This window comes from Scardinius erythrophthalmus, assembly GCF_964197995.2.
Source record: "Scardinius erythrophthalmus genome assembly, chromosome: 17".
Taxonomy (NCBI): Eukaryota; Metazoa; Chordata; class Actinopteri; order Cypriniformes; family Leuciscidae; genus Scardinius; species Scardinius erythrophthalmus.
The window spans coordinates 10,910,438-10,925,592 of NC_138237.1; positions in this window are offsets into that span (position 1 = coordinate 10,910,438).

Consider the following 15,155-nt stretch of genomic DNA (forward strand, 5'->3'; position numbering starts at 1 on the left):
AGTGCATTGTGATTGGCCCGAAAACCTTAAGCGTGTGACGGAAATGTCACGTCCCTTACCATATTTTGAACATCAGCTCCCAAAGCAATGATGACAGGTGATAATGTCAGTACTACCTCAATTCGAGCCCGAATCTGTTCCGGAAAATGCAGATGACCAAGCTGATCATTCAACTTTGGAGGAGAACACACTATTTAAACATAAAACCATGTCTGCATTTGTGGACATACTGTAGGAACAACAAACAAGCGCTACTCTATACTGCTCAATACTCGTGTTTAAACAGTCGGTAGCAAATTCTTAAAATATGAAAGCATACTTACAGGCTGTGCCTGTGAGTCAGAAGCGCCAGACTGTAACGTTACTTGCAAAGATTACTTTTTAGAATCAGCCTTTGTGCACAGCCGGCCTTGTACTCTCGCAGGTTCTGGAAACAGTCCTCCGAAAAATGCGCAGCACACAGTCGAATATTTTAGTTGTACTGTTCTGGAACAGTGTTGTAAATAAAGCTTAAGCACTGTTTTATAATTGTCCTCTTTTGGAAGGCCAAACAAAGTAGATTGGCTTTCACAACAAAAAACACAGCGTCTCCACAACATGGCGGCGCCGGCGGCAACAATAATACAGAGAGAATAAAAGTTCTACCTTCTTTCTTTGTGTATACATTTGTTATGAAACTCTGCCCCAAAACACTGACGTGTATTTGTGGGGACGTGTTTGAACGAAGCGTTTTAGGAAGGCGTGGCTGAGCCTTAACTTTTACAAAGAATATCTCTTTAGGTTTGAGACTTTGAGCTTTGTAACTCTGCAGATCTTATACTTGCACAAACAGCTACATAACACAAAGGAAAAAAGAATAAAGAAAAAGGAAAACAAGAAATCACATCATATGACCCCTTTAACATACTTAAATTATTTTGCAATTAAAAAGAAAGCCTTTGTTTTTATCTGTAAAATATAATTGCAATTTACTTTAGTGCAATTTATGCCAAAGAAGGTAAAGGATTTATGCATGAGACATTCTGGAATCTGAGCCTGACACTACTTGGGAAGTACCTGAATGTTTCAGATAAGGGGGTTGAAATAGCGGGCCAGCTCTGTCGTTAACCCATCTTTAGTGTTTTTACTCAGTTCATTTAATCTTATTGGTTAATTGATGACCCTGCACAACTCCTAATTGTACCGCTATCTCTGTGAATTAGTGTATGGCCTGATTGCTGAATCAGCATCCATGAAGCCCATTCCTCAGGAATGTTTGTTTGCAGAGGGAAAGCGTTCTGTTGGCTGACCTTATTAGGCATCTGTTTTCTGCATGTACCTGTGAGAGATTCCCGCCGCAGTCAGCAGCCTTGCAGCTGGTCCAGGGACGGTGGAGTCGTCAGCCCAGGGCTGTTTTTATAGGGTCATTCATCTATCATGGGCAGAGCGCACAAATTTAGAAAGGGCATTGGAGAATGTCAAACCAAAATATTCCTGCTGAGCAAGAACTGCACAGAAAGAAAGACCGGGAATGTGAACGAAAGAAAGAAAAAGAAGTTTCATTAGGATGTCTGAATCAAATCTGTGATGTAACCCAATCGGCAGTCAGCCCCACTTGTTTGCCTGAGAGAGGCCATGTAATGTAAAGCAGCGGAATGGGGAAACAGAAGTGTGTGAGTTCCCATTTATGTAGATGAGAGAAATGAGTTCACTCTAGCATATCAGAGTCATTTATAACCCATACAAACTACAAGTATGGGTTGTAACACCAAGTTAGTGTTTAGCATAGAGTAAAAAATGAATGCAAATACAGTATTTACACAGGGGAGAGCGGGGTAAAATGTGTCAGTGGTAAGTTGAATCAACGGTAATATTTGTCATGTGACCATATACTGTATTTTGAAGGAGCTCATTGCAGCTGTCTGTGATTGATAGATGCAGATTTTCTATCTATCTATCTATCTATCTATCTATCTATCTATCTATCTATCTATCTATCTATCTATCTATCTATCTATCTATCTATCTACCTACCTATCTATGTCTGTCTGTCATTGTTCTATCATTCTATCTGTCATTCATTGTGTCTGTCTGTCTGTCCTTTTATCGTTTATCGTTCTATCATTATATCTGTCATTCATTGTGTCTGTCTTCTGTTGTTTATTGTTCTATCCATTTATCTGTCGTTCATTGTGTCTATTCTCTGTCTGTCTGTCTGTCTGTCCTTCTATCGTTTATCATTCTATCTGTCGAACATTGTCTATTTATCTGTCTGTCTGTCATTCAATCTGTCTGTCTGTCGTTCAATCTATCTGTCTGTCTGAACGTTTATCGTTCTATCTGTCGAACATTGTCTATATCTCTGTCTGTCGTTCAATCTATCTGTCTGTCTGAACGTTTATCGTTCTATCTGTCGAACATTGTCTATATCTCTGTCTGTCGTTCAATCTATCTGTCTGTCTGAACGTTTATCGTTCTATCTGTCGAACATTGTCTATATATCTGTCTGTCGTTCAATCTATCTGTCTGTCTGAACGTTTATCGTTCTATCTGTCGAACATTGTCTATATATCTGTCTGTCGTTCAATCTATCTGTCTGTCTGAACGTTTATCGTTCTATCTGTCGAACATTGTCTATATATCTCTGTCTGTCGTTCAATCTATCTGTCTGTCTGGACGTTTATCGTTCTATCTGTCGAACATTGTCTATATCTTTGTCTGTCGTTCAATCTATCTGTCTGTCTGAACGTTTATCGTTCTATCTGTCGAACATTGTCTATATATCTGTCTGTCGTTCAATCTATCTGTCTGTCTGAATGTTTATCGTTCTATCTGTCGAACATTGTCTATATATCTGTCTGTCGTTCAATCTATCTGTCTGTCTGAACGTTTATCGTTCTGTCTGTCGAACATTGTCTATATATCTGTCTGTCGTTCAATCTATCTGTCTGTCTGAACGTTTATCGTTCTGTCTGTCGAACATTGTCTATATCTCTGTCTGTCGTTCAATCTATCTGTCTGTCTGAACGTTTATCGTTCTATCTGTCGAACATTGTCTATATATCTGTCTGTCGTTCAATCTATCTGTCTGTCTGAACGTTTATCGTTCTGTCTGTCGAACATTGTCTATATATCTCTGTCTGTCGTTCAATCTATCTGTCTGTCTGAATGTTTATCGTTCTATCTTTCGAACATTGTCTATATCTCTGTCTGTCGTTCAATCTATCTGTCTGTCTGAATGTTTATCGTTCTATCTTTTGAACATTGTCTATATAGCTCTGTCTGTCGTTCAATCTATCTGTCTGTCTGAACGTTTATTGTTCTATCTGTTGTTCTTTCTGTCTTTTTATTATTACCGTTTGATCTGTCTGTCTGTCTATCTATATATCTATCCGTCCATCCATGCTGTCTATTACTGTATCTATCTGTCTGTCTGTCCGTTCGTCCCCACTAAAAGTATAATATTCATGTACAGTACCATATAGAATTTAGGTGGATCTACAAGGGACTGCAAAGAATGTTGCTACCATAATCTTTGTATCCGAAATGAAATGAAATAACATTTTTGGTAATCATACAGTACCACTGTATTCCCATCTGACACAATGATACCGCCACTGTACTTTTTGTAAAGGTGGTATTGAATCTTGGAAGGAAAAATAAGTTGCGGCTAAATAAGTAAATTTGTTTGAGAAGAGCTCTTGGTCAAGTTTACCGTGCTTTCTGCATTGCTGAACATTTACCGTGTGGTTCCCTCTCCACCAAATTAGTCGTATTTGCATTGTATTTTATTTGCACAGATGAAGAGGATTATGTGGTTGGTTGGTTATAACAAATGCCTTTGTCGTTTGTTCTGTGCGTCCTGAAGTTGTGATAAAAAAACAGGCCACAACTGGATGGTGCTACGAGCGGTCACTATGTGAATTGTGATGTCTTTGTGACATCATCATTCCCATTGTTTCCAAGGCAACACAACCGGCTGTGACGCAGGTTATTTGATACTCTCTGCGGTCACATAAGCTAATGTTTGCTTGCTGCAGATGATGCTGTGAAATATTGGATGCATCATCATCTCTGCCACACGCAGTCACAAACATGCTCACCACTGCAGCATGTACAAGAGCACTCAGATAACATGCATTTGCATAATAAACAATGCTGCAGAAGTGAAGTCTTGCATCTGTTCTGCTTCACGCACTGTAAGAAACTGAAATCAGCCTTTACAGTGGATGCATCATAACTGACCCGTACACTGAGAGTCAACTGCATGTGTGCGTGCATGTCACTCTTGATCTGTGGGAATGTGATGATGGCTGCTCTTGGTGTTGTGCACCAGTGGATCATGCGGTTGTGTGAGCACACCAGAAATTGCTACATAAATTAACTAATAATATATCGGATAAAAAGGCAGTTGCTCTCGACTGGTCCGATCTGAAGGTTGTAAATGGCAAAAAACTAAAATGCAAATAATGAAATGCCATTTAATTGTTCATAATTAGGATTGCAAAATAAATAGATTTAAATTGCTTCAAAAAGTGTTTAGTTATGGCTTGTTACAATACACTAATATACAAGTTATTAAGAGTGGTTGTCTTGCCTAAGTTGATCCTGATTGCTGCCACACCAATTGTTTGGGTCTACTACATATTCTTTCCTTAATATTTTTTTTTTCTTTTTGTAAAATTTTCCTTGTCTCTGTTTATATACATAGATAGTGTTTGTCGTGTGTGTGTGTGTGTGTCTGAGATCTGACCGTGCAGATTTATGACTCCTGTCACCTCTCCTGGTGAGAACTGTTAAGATATTCCCACAGAATGCATAATGAACTCCTTATTTTATTCATAGAGCCGCGGCGGCTAGAGTGCACAGAGTGCCAGAAATAGACACTGTGTGTACATATTAATTTGGTGGTTGATTGATTATTTATTTGTTTAGAATATATCAGCATAATATTTCATCCTGCTTATCAGAATATCACCCACTACAGTGCTATGGATCTGTACAATATATTATCTTAAAGTTAACTTTCTGAATACGCAATACAAGAGTCAATATGACTTTGTTTATTTATTTATTTATTTTTTTTGCATGACCCTATGTCACATAGCAATGAAGCTGCTCACTGTTCTTGAAAAAAAAAGAGGTGGCAAACAGTCATCATAATAATTATTAAATATTATGTGTGATTACTGATTGCCACCTCTTATATATAATGCCACTATTAGTGTGTCTTAGTTCTTGATTTGAACATCATAGCATGAATAATGAAAGTTTAGAGCAATTAACACTGCCATACCTCTCCTGTCCAGTAGGGGCCAGTGTGTTGATTGAGATAGGGCTGCAGTTGTGCATGTTCCTCTCTCTCTCTCTCAGCAGGTTCTGATTCACCTAATCCCCGCTGGATCTGCTGTACCCAGAGAATGAAAAGAGGTGGATTAGCAAACATGAGGTGATGTTACAAAGCTTTATGAGCAAGTAAAAGAGAGGAATACGAGAAATCTCCCACAGTATGTTCAGCCCCACCCCCTGACTGTAGGATCATTTGTGTAGTGATTGACAGGTGCTCTGACCTCTCCCGGCTCTCGGTCTCCATTCGTCACTCTTTCTGAAGTTGACAAATGACTCTTCCGTCTTCTGTTCCCTCATGACAGCTGTCAGCAATCCACATGTGGGCAAAACCTCATTTGCTCGGCATTGAGTTTACATGCACACCTGCTCTCTTGAGGTTCACAGCAAAGTGACGGACAATAATCTTGGCACTTATCTTGTTAGAAATGAAATTTGGATTGTGATTATTTCTAAAGCAGGTAGTGAGTGTAGCTTGAAAAGTTCTGCTTTTCTGCTGAGGTATTTCTTAAAGCTGCAGTCCGTAACTTTTTTGGGTTAAAAAAAATTGAGCAAGTACATAACCAGCCAGTGTTCAACGGTAAGCTTGTAATAAGGTTTTTAATTCCAGTGGTACTGGTGGATGTCTGCGGGAAATTCGAGCATGTCTTTGCGTCATTATGTCACATGTGTACACATAAAGAAGATGTCCTGGCTAGTTAGCCTTTTCTCACAAACGACAATCACCAGTGACAACTAGAGATTCACCCGTTGTAAAATGCAAAAAGACTTCGGTCTTCAGAGTGACTACAGAAAAATAGAGACCGGGCCCATGCGAAAACAAGGACAAATATCGGAAGGGCATTAAAGGAGTAGTTCACTTTTAAATAAAAAATTCCTGATAATTGACTTACCCCCATGTCATCCAATATGTCCATGTCTTTCTTTCTTCACTCGAAAATAAATAAAGGTTTTTGAGGAAAACATTACATTTTTCTCCATATAATGGACTTCAATGGCAACCAACAGTTTGAAGGTTCAAATGTCAATCTCAATGCAGCTTCAAAGGCTCGACTCGATCCCAGCCGAGAAATAAGGGTCTTTTCTAGCGAAACCATCGGCCATTTCCTTAAAAAAAAGTACAATTATAAAGGTCCTCCTCAAAATAATGGATTAATCCGCGCTGTGCCGTGCCGTGGCACAACCCACGTAAAGTTTATAATCCCGCGAATAACTGCAATTGCTGATTTCGAACAGAGATGGTGACAAAGAGGAAAAACTACGGACTGCAGCTTTAAACTAGAACAGTTTAGTCATCTATGTTAGCTTACCATTGTTTGGGGTTTCAAGTGTGAATATGTGAATATGAAATGTTAAAAAAAAAAAAATAGCAAAACTAAATACTATAGCAAAATAATTTTGTGGATTTATATGAAATTATTATATTTAAAACTATATCTTAAATATAGTAATAGTTATTTACAGTAGCTATGTTTTATACTGTAAATTATTGCTAATACACTGTTATTTTAAATTTAATAATAATTATAAATTAAATATTTCACAAGGCAAGGGTTATGTTTTGTTATATTAGAGTATATTATATTCCATTCAATTATATATAAAGCCATGTGAATTTTTTAAATCAAATATACATTTTAAATATTATTATTATTATTATTATTATTATTATTATATAAATACATTTATTTTTAGTATTATAATACATTTCAAACAATATCTAATAATAGTATTAATTATAATTATTTTAAATATATGTAATTTCATATTATTTATTATACATTTTCTGTTCATTTAAATATAAAAAGAATATGCAATATATATATATATATATATATATATATATATATATATATAATTTTTTTTATTTATTTTTTTATATAAATTCACATGAATGCTATGTCATTATAGTATATTAAATTCTATTATTATTATACAACCATGTGAATTGGTTTATAAATGATTTTATTTTATTTTATACAATGACAAAATCTGACAATGAAATCCTAATCATCATATCAAAGTATGGAAAATAATAAACAATATTCTACGAAAGTCCCTGTTGAACTTTCTCTGTGAACTTCCGGCTCAAGTTGACTCTGGCAGATTTGTTTAGTGGCTATTTATCCAGTAACTCCTTGTTTGTATTTTGTGAATTAAAATTGGACTTGATTTCAGTCCAAGTTTAATGTAAACAGAAATGCTCAATCTAAACTAAACAGACTGTGTGTTCATAAATCAGCATTTGATTAACTCATTAGCTTGTAGCCTGATCCGGTTTTACTTGCGTTCCTCCCTCTGCTTTGATTTTTTTGTGATTAAGTCAGTTTTTTTCATGAGATCCAGTAGAAGAAGGTTGTAAAGAGTGTTTTATTTGGGTTTCCTGAATCTCTGATGTGATACTTTTAGACTAATTAATTCCCAAAGCCATATATGTGCCTGAATTTCCCAGTGGAGCAAGTGGAGAAAGTTTTAGATCACTAAAACTATTTGCTACATTAAGAGGAACAACATAACAGCTTTTTTCTCTGATATTAAGAGAAGAAATCTTCAATCAATGTACATAAATTATTTTATAATAAATAAATAGATATTTAATAAAATGTTTTAATTACGTTTTTTTTTTTTGCTCTACATGTGAACCAATGCCACTTCCTGTGATGTCATTAGAAGTCCTTCCGAGTTTCCTGTGCCATACGAGTCTGACCTCAGCAAACCCCAGCAGCGTCAGGCCACGATCACACCGCTGGGTTTGAAGGTGTAGTCACACACTTTATTTCCAGTGCTAGTTGAATTGGCATGTCTTTGACCCACAGCATTATTTTCTGTTTGAGTGTGGAAAAGAGAGGGCTGTGTGGTACGAATACTGAATTGAGTGAGGAAAGGTTAGTGAATTACAATGACGTGTGTGTGTGTGAGAGTCAGCGTGTAGTTTGAGGCCGTGTGTGTTATCTGGGGTGGTTATTGGCATATGCAGGCGTCCAGCTCACGCATTGAGGCCGCAAGCCTTGCTGTTTTAAAGGTGAACTTGATTTCTCTCCTGCTGGGTCGAAATAAAAGGGGAGACTAGAGCTAAGGAGTGAGAGATCTCCCCTTCCCAGTTCTCTCTCACTCTGTCCCGATCACCCTAAATCTTGAAGAAAAGAAAAAAAAAAAACATTGCCAAAACATAGCCAAGTTTTGTCTGTCAGTGTCTGGTACACATTGCAGGCTAATCTGGGCAAAAACCTCCTACAAAGCAAAAGACTGTCGACACCTAACGTGACCAACCAGTTTGCTTTGCTTTTATGTGCCATTAATCAATTTGACACAATAATTAATAGCAGAAAATAAATAGACTTAAGAATTTGTGATACGAATGTCTGTTTTATAAAAAATAAATTTGCGCGGAAAAAATCAAATATATATATAAAAAAATCTGTACTTATTTATTTAGTGATGCTCAGAATTTAATTTATCATCTTATTTATACTTTAATATATCTTAAATCATTGTATTGTAAGAATGTTATGTATATATAAATATATGTATATGTATATGTACATGTACATGTTAGATAATTTTTTCATTTAGATAATGTTATATACTCAATGACTATAAGTGAGCATAAAATATTAATGTATTTTAATGCATCTAGATTATATTGTAAGAATATTATAATGTGTGGGTGTGTATATATATATATATATATATATATATATATATATATATATATATATATATATATTATTTGTCATATGTTTCATATATATAAAACCTTGACTGATTGTCAGTGTATGTATGTGTATATGTATATATGTGTGTGTGTCTGTGTGTTTGTGTTTATAGTTCATTTTCTGTGGAAATAATTTTAAAAATGTATTATTTTTGCTTTATTATATTTATTTTCCCCCCAAATGACATGAACTAGCCTATATTTATTTCACAGTAACATTTAAAACTTTCAAAGTGTTTGAAGCATCAATCTAGTATATGCTAAATATGCAAATATGACTTAGTTTCCAGACAGCCTTATGAAATCCCTGTGTGTATCTATCTTTTCATGAGAACTGGAGATTTCAGCTGAGTATTGCAGTATATGTATCGGATGGTCAGTGAATATACTGTATGTATCAGTCTGTGTGCTTGTTGCCATATGAGCTTGAAACCCCCCTAAATCTGCTCTGCTGTGGTTCTGGAGTTTGATTCCGTGCTAAAGTTCCATCCATCATCATATGGCACAGTCATAGACGGAGTGTGAGTTGTGAGGCTTTGTTGTCTAGAACTTTTTGGAGTGTGACGGTGCTGTCGGTATGAGGGTGACACTTCTGATCCCTGTGGGTCTGATCCAGCACCGCTGATGATCGTCGCTCTTTGCCTTTGCTCTGACCGACTGGAAATTGGACACATCAATCCTGCTCAAACGCATGAGTGTTCCTGTCTCTGACTCTTCATCTGATATACAGCTTCCTGAAGAGCTCATTTGATCTCCAAATAAAAAATCCCATTCAAAATTGATTTTATTAAGAACACTGCCATGGGTTTATGATGGTAAACACTTCTATAGACGACATACGTCAATGTGATTTCAACTTAAACATTAAACATAAATTTCCTTAAAGTATAACCCAAAATATTATTATTTTTTATATAATTTATTGGTTTATATGAAGATACACCATATACAAAATGATGCTTCTAATAGGTGAGATCCACATGGAATCAATGGTGAGTTACCATTGTGATTCTATATATTAATGTTAGTTAAATGCCTAATCTTTATATTTGTGGCTGATTGATATGAGTTTCCAATATTCTTAGCTTACTGTAGTTCTTGCCCATTCTTAAACATTTGGGTACAAATATGCTGTGGTTTAAGTACACTACTGTTTAAAAACTTTGAGGTCAGTAATGTTTTTTTTTTATGAAAATAATTTAATTCTATAATATATAATATTATTTAATAATAATTCATATTTAATTATAATAACTAAGCACAACATTGTACCCTTTTTTTATTATTGTGTTTTTAATTTGAATCAAATGTTGTAATGAGTTTTATCGCGGCCCTTGTTTGGTTCACGTCTCGATCACCTCGATCTTTGACCTCAGAATGACCCCTCTTTTCGGCCCAAACTAATTCAAGATTCACCCACAACCCTCAGCTTTTAGAAAGTAAAAATGGCTGCTTGATCGCAGTCAGCACTTTCCACAGCAGTCTTCTGTCATTGTACCTGCAGACTGATTGGAAAGGCTTTGAATATTTCTCTCTCAGCATGATGAAATTACCGGATGCAGTGTTCATGTTCCCCTCCGTGTGATATTTCTTCTTTTGATGTGCGTTGTGTCGAGGCAGGTCTCTGCTGCAGATATGCTTCATTCCAAATGGTTTTTCAGTGTGTGTTCTTAAACGTGGCGAGGTGGCGTCCTACAGCTGCTGTTTCTTGCTTTACTGTTTAAGTGTGAGGGCTGAGATTGCTCCTTAATTCCTTCCACTGTCTGGCTTTATTTGAATGTCTGCAATGAAAGCTTTACTGATTTGAATTTCTTTATTTTCCTTTTGCACATTTTGTCTTTGTTTTACTTTGTGGTTGTGGTTTTTGCTCCACACATCCCCAGTCACCCCGACTCTCTCTTGCTCTGTCTGTCTATCCCTCTGCCTATTTACAAGTACTATATTGGATGAACTCTGTGGTTCTTGTGCTTTATCAAATCCATCTGCTTGAAAAGTGCTCTGAGTCAGCGTTATACGAGACTGTGTGTTCTTATTTATAAGGGTTTGTGTGGAGGTGTACAAGTTGTGTGTTAGAGGAACAAACAAATTGATGGAAAGAGAACAGTTTGAACTTATTACAGTCTCAGTGTCTGCACAAACTCTTCACAGCTCTGAACACCCTGAAGCACATAATGTTCATTGTTTTCTGTCACACACTCACTCTCACTCTCACTCTCTCTCTCTCTCTCTCTCTCTCTCTCTCTCTCTCTCACTCTCACTCTCACTCACTCACTCTCTCACTCTCTCTCTCTCTCTCTCTCTCTCTCTCTCTCTCTCTCTCTCTCTATTTCAATTATTTTGTAATATATCTATGATTTGAAAAAAATAATATATATGTACACTCACCTAAAGGATTATTAGGAACCTGTTCCATTTCTCATTAATGCAATTATCTAATTAACCAATCACATGGCAGTTGCTTCAATGCATTTAGGGGTGTGGTCCTGGTCAAGACAATCTCCTGAACTCCAAACTGAATGTCAGAATGGGAAAGAAAGGTGATTTAAGCAATTTTGAGCGTGGCATGGTTGTTGGTGCCAGACGGGCCGGTCTGAGTATTTCACAATCTGCTCAGTTACTGGGATTTTCACGCACAACCATTTCTAGGGTTTACAAAGAATGGTGTGAAAAGGGAAAAACATCCAGTATGCAGCAGTCCTGTGGGCGAAAATGCCTTGTTGATGCTAGAGGTCAGAGGAGAATGGGCCGACTGATTCAAGCTGATAGAAGAGCAACTTTGACTGAAATAACCACTCGTTACAACTGAGGTATGCAGCAAAGCATTTGTGAAGCCACAACACGCACAACCTTGAGGCGGATGGGCTACAACAGCAGAAGACCCCACCGGGTACCACTCATCTCCACTACAAATAGGAAAAAGAGGCTACAATTTGCACAAGCTCTCCAAAATTGGACAGTTGAAGACTGGAAAAATGTTGCCTGGTCTGATGAGTCTCGATTTCTGTTGAGACATTCAGATGGCAGAGTCAGAATTTGGCGTAAACAAAATGAGAACATGGATCCATCATGCCTTGTTACCACTGTGCAGGCTGGTGGTGGTGGTGTAATGGTGTGGGGGATGTTTTCTTGGCACACTTTAGGCCCCTTAGTGCCAATTGGGCATCGTTTAAATGCCACGGCCTACCTGAGCATTGTTTCTGAACATTTCCATCCCTTTATGACCATGTACCCATCCTCTGATGGCTACTTCCAGCAGGATAATGCACCATGTCACAAAGCTCGAATCATTTCAAATTGGTTTCTTGAACATGACAATGAGTTCACTGTACTAAAATGGCCCCCACAGTCACCAGATCTCAACCCAATAGAGCATCTTTGGGATGTGGTGGAACGGGAGCTTCGTGTCCTGGATGTGCATCCCACAAATCTCCATCAACTGCAAGATGCTATCCTATCAATATGGGCCAAAACTTTGTAATCGATATGATCTTATTAGGTAACTAGTGTATATGATAAAATTGGTGTTATATGATCATATTTTCTTGACCTGGTAAGCTTAATTTTGGACTAACACCTTTTTTATTGAGGAAGCAGGACAACCACATTACAATAATCTAGTCTAGAGGTCATGAATGCATGAACTAGCTTTTCTGCATCAGAAACACATAACATACTCTGTAGCTCAGCAATGTTTCTGAGGTGAAAGAAGGCTGTTTTTGGTCCAATAAGTAATACCTCAGTCGTATCCGAATTTAATAGAAGAAAAGTACTGGTCATCCAATATTTTATATCTTTAACACACTTTTCTAATAATATTACCAAGGGGCAATATGTATAATAGCAGAGGGCCTAACACAGACCCTTGAGGCACTCCACAATTTACTAATGTTAACTTGGATAAATCCCTGTTAAAATAAACATAACGGTAATGTCTGATAGGTACGATCTAACCCCCTTAATGCCTGTCCCTGAATACCAGTGTAATTTTGTGGTCTATCTGAGGGTATGTCATGATCTAGCATCAAAAGCAGCACAACTGTGTCAACTTGTGGAAAAGTTGAACATGGCGGTACATGCAAGTCGATGAGATGAATCAATGTAACTCCACAACAACTACATAAATGTATCCATAATCCACTAACTAAGTTACTAACTAACTTCCTGAGTCTCTCTGTAAGGCCGCTTCTGGTTATTTCTGAGATTTTGGATGAATGTGATTTGCGTTTTGTTATTGCCGGAGAATCCGAAACTCGTGTAAAGGATCGGCCGTCTTCTGAATGGGGACAGGGAGCAGCAGCTCATTTACATTTAAAGGGACACACACAAAAACTGCGCGTTTTTGTTCATACCCAAAAAGGGTGTATAATATAATAAAAACTAATGGTTTTGTGAAATTGTGCCATTGTATGAATCATGCTGTTCCAGTGAGATTGTCTCTGTAATGTTCTCTGCAACAGGAAGTGGCTCATAGAGCTGAAAATCTCTTTGGAACATGAAGCAAAGGAATAAAATTTTGATCGAACAAGAGAGAGGATGTGAGGATAGAAAACAGAGAAAAAAAATACGTTCAGTATAATGAAACGTGTACCTACCCCCACAATGTACTGGGATTATTTATGTACCAAGGTAATACTTACAGTACAAATGAAATGACATTTTCATCATACTGTATAAGTAAATTTCAACAAATAACCTCTGAATCAGAAGCACAACAACACAGATTTGATTAGAAGAAAATAACAGAATGCAAAATCCAGAGAAACATGGGAATTCACACCTTCCTATTGCTTTATTTTTACGCGTGCACGGCATTGTATTAATGCACCCTATGGAGTGATCATATGTTCCCTACCATGGGGTTTGAGAGAGTGAGAGACAGAAGGAGAAAAACTGGCCTTCATTTTGATGAAAGATTAACAGTTTTTCTTTAGAAATAACATATTTTGTTTATAACAGCTTTTCTTTCGATATAACTGATGAATTGTTTACAATAAGGCCAGAAACTTATATATAAGTATGATGATTAGTATGATAAAGGAATATTGACTGCAAATTAAGCTCAACTGAAAGCACTTTGTTGATTAGCACAAAAAGATTATTTTGACTTTTTTTTAATAAGCAAAAATCTGAGTTACAGTGAAATGCTTACCTTTGAACACATTAAAATACTCTGTTTCAATATGCTTTTGGAATCGACTCCAATTCCTGGTTCTGAAAACGATGGAGTCGATTTCAAGAATCGAATCCTCAGGGTTTTTTTTTTTTACACAAAAGATTGAAGGATCCTAAATCTTGCCATGACCACAGGGTATAAAGTTCGTATAAAGTAGCCTTATCATAATTAGAGGGCCAAACGCAGACCTTTGTAGCACTCCATAATTTAGTGATGTTAGCTTGGATAATTCCCTGTTTAAATAAACAAAATGATAATGGTCTGATAGGTACGATCTGAACCACCTTACTGCCTGTCCCTGAATACCAGTGTAATTTTGTTGTCTATGTAAGAGTTTGTCATGACCTATATCGAATGCAGCACTAAGATCAAGTAAAAGTAGTATTAATATGTACTGTAGCCTTTGTCAGAAGCCAGAAGGTAAAAATAGCTATAAAATACTATGAAATAAGCAAAAGTGTTGTAAGTTTTTATTATAAATAAGCTTGGATTCTCCAAAAGTGCCATTTTTTTGGCAAGAAAACAAGGTTTATGAGGGATGAGTCGAAATATTTTACAATTTTGCTCAACAAATGCTCTTGATTGAGTTAAACTTGCACTGAACATACTGTAGAACATAACTTAATTTCGATTTTGCAAAAATAAAATCCATGAAATTATTAAATGCATGCTTTAAGTAACCTTGTGGAATTTTGAAAAACACTCAGATTTAATCAAAGCTGAAGTAATAAAGTGAATCCTTTGATGTTAGGAGGTGGTTGGAGAGAGAGGTGAAGCTTCGAGCCGCTGGGCTTCCACTCTTTCCTCTCTTTCTCTCTCTCTCTCTTACTCTTATTATATAATGCTGACGTTTTTGCCAAACCCCATGCTATCATTTTTTCATGCGTCTCTCTGAGGTTAATCTGTAACAACTTCACACCACACTCTGACATGTCTCTAAAT